At 31.7% G+C, this 3,051-nt stretch overlaps 1 pseudogene; it reads right to left on the minus strand.

Moving 5' to 3' along the window:
- Positions 1-621: 621 nt before the first annotated feature.
- On the minus strand, positions 622-2,111 carry LOC108487662 (probable methyltransferase TCM_000331; annotated as a pseudogene).
- Between the last annotated feature and the right edge of the window lie 940 nt (positions 2,112-3,051).

Genomic DNA, 3,051 nt, shown 5'->3' on the forward strand with positions numbered 1-3,051 from the left:
ATTTATAGAATTACGCCTAGTATGAAATAAATTCTTTTAATATATACAATGATTTTATTTCTTTATTTGCGTTGGATTCGTTGAATAATAGATTATATTTGTGAATTTTATTTATTAATATTTTATATTTGAAATTGATTTTATATTATATATATCAAATATTTTCTTAAAAATAGCATTAAATCCAAAACAGTACATCAAAATATATCAATACTGATATGCATCAGTTTTAGTAAAAAATCAGTACGAACGAAGGTAATCTGGCACAAAAGAAAGGTAGGCAGCAATAAACACAAGGAAAACCCAGACAAAAGCGGTCGGAGATGTGAACGGTACCGGCCCTAAGGTCGAGCAGCTGCTCACAGAGAGCCCAAATCAACAACTGAAGGGGCGGAAGAGAGGAAGGGTTGGGAGAAAAGGTTGCTCAGCTTTTATCGCTGAGATTCAAGACATAATATTTTTGTTTAATTCCAATAAGGTCCTTTTTCACCTAATGGTATAATTTCACTTTTAGTCTCTCTGAGTTCATTTTAATTATGATTTAATCAGATTTTTCAATTCTAAATAACAATATATTTTCCATGTTACTTTCTATAAATTAACTAATCACTTTTCCACCCTTTTCCTGACCAAATAAAACTGAAATAAATCCTCCAATAGTCATTTCTTTTTTATCAATTCCCTAATAAACTACTTCTTTGTCAATGAAACCACAATGGTAGTCAGCTTATGGAACTTTGAATTACTAAGACCATCAGCTACATGAGTTGCAAACCTTGTGAATAACTTGTCAATTACAGCATCTCCAAAATGACTGCAGGGATGTGGCTCTGAAATAGCTCTCACACCATTTGCAGTCTTCTTCCCCATTTCCAGATAAACGTTTAAATCCAAGTCTTGGTTATAGAGCTGCTCTTCTCTATTTAATACAGGAGAGCCGTTGGCTTCAAAAACTTGGAGCCTCTTGATATCAAACGATCCTTCTCTCTCAACAGTCTCAGCTATTTCTTCTCTGCAAGGCGTGTAGTAAGGAAGGTTGAATGAATCCACATCTGCTTCTTTTACTACTCCCTACAATCAATTAATATAAAATATTTTACAAAATCTATGTTATTTTCAATTATATAAAGAGTTGTAAGGAAATATAGGAAATATATATATATATATATATATATATATAACCTCTGCAACCAAGTCAAGAAGGGATTTAGATATCAGCTCCCAACCATAATCTTCTTTTGAGGGATTTGGATTTTTCCTATCAATACAGGTTAGCACCATACACCCTTGGGGCATTATTTCTTTGGAGCGCATGCTTAGAAAATTTGTGAAGTCTTTCTGAAATTGGTCTGCATAAGCTTTGAAAACACTGGGAGGACTTGACCTTGCCATGTATATGTTCCCCTTGTTGTCCTCCAGTCCGACGGGACCTAATCACATTTATTCCAACAATTAAGATATGTGATAACACCCAAAACAGGTATCTATGTTTTTTGCTTCAATGACTAACCTTTGAGAGCCAATGAATCCCATAGGAAGAATGCACAAAGTGCAAGCTTTTGGTTGGAAAGAGTCTGTGATAGAAAGAACCTGCAACTCCTCCTATAAAACACCTTTCTGCACTATACCTCCTTTCTTTTTCTTCAGCCTGTCATAGAAACCAGGGACTGATTTATACACAGAGTTAAAGTCATTCTCTGGGAGATCATTTAGAAGCACTTCAAACTAGGGAAATTTCAATTGTTCTTGTTGACATATGCCATGGATAGTATCAATAATGTGCGATGTAGTCATGAAGGTGTTAGGACCTGAAGAGCAACCCAAGTCTGCCAGCTTTATGTAAATTGGAACAATTTTTTTGAACATATCAATGATGGATTCTTCAATGATTGGTCTTATTTTCAATATTACTTCTTTCTGAAAAGCATATTTAACATAAACTTGTTAGTATGATATATGTTGAGAGAAAAAGGAAAATATATAATGGAGAAATGATTAATATTGAAATAAGAGATGGAAGAAAGGCGGAAAGGAACCTGGGTAACAGAATTATTGGCATAGCTGATTTCATGATCTGCTGGGTTCATTCGAAGAATCTTTTCTGTTGCCATTTTGATTATTTACTTCAAAAACTTTATCTAATCTTTCGTTTATTCATGCTCATTCTCTAGCATACAACTATACATGTATATATGGTAACATATCTCTATTTATATTTTAAAGATAAAAATATATCTAGTAAAATATATGTGGTAAATTATAAATATATATGGTAACATAAATTATATTTTATGGTAAAATATAAATATATATGGTAATATATATGTATGTGTGTGAAACATATGGTAATATATATGGCTTAATGTGGTACCTGTATTTGACAAAAGTTATAATTTGGTATTTGTAAGTAACAATGTTAACTTTTTAGTATTTAATTTAAGTTTTAGAGTGGATTTGCTGAAAATTTATAGTTAGCTAATAATATTAACAATTAACTTTTATCAAACCAACCCTAACATCGAAATTAAATCTCATTCATTGAACTATATTTAACAAATTAAATGCAAAATTAAACAAATTCACAGTAAACATTGTCACACCACATCCACTTACCCTTACACATGTGCTCATTAGATATACCTCCGTCGGCTAAGTGTTGGATCTGGTGTCCTAAGTATAGTACATTTGTTTTTTATACTTGTATTTTTTTTGAATAGATTGATTTAATAAAATTATCCATGAATTAAATTAATACCCTTTGTATATTATCCTTAATGTTTTTTTTTGCATGCAAAGCAAAATAAAAGAAAATATTGGCTCACTTGTTATCTAATATTTAACTAATACTGAGCGGTATTACGTGGTCGAATTGTAATATGGAAAGACAATTTGTATTAGTAGATGAACCTAAACATGTCCTTAGTCTAATCGGAAGTGAACAAACCGATTGAAAGACTAATGTGTTATCTATCAAGTCCAATTGGGGAGATGTTTTGCCTTGAGCATAAGAGTAGATGATTCCTAGAAGATAGAGACATAGATTTGATTGAC

The sequence above is a fragment of the Gossypium arboreum genome, chromosome 10 (genome assembly GCF_025698485.1).
Source record: "Gossypium arboreum isolate Shixiya-1 chromosome 10, ASM2569848v2, whole genome shotgun sequence".
Taxonomy (NCBI): Eukaryota; Viridiplantae; Streptophyta; class Magnoliopsida; order Malvales; family Malvaceae; genus Gossypium; species Gossypium arboreum.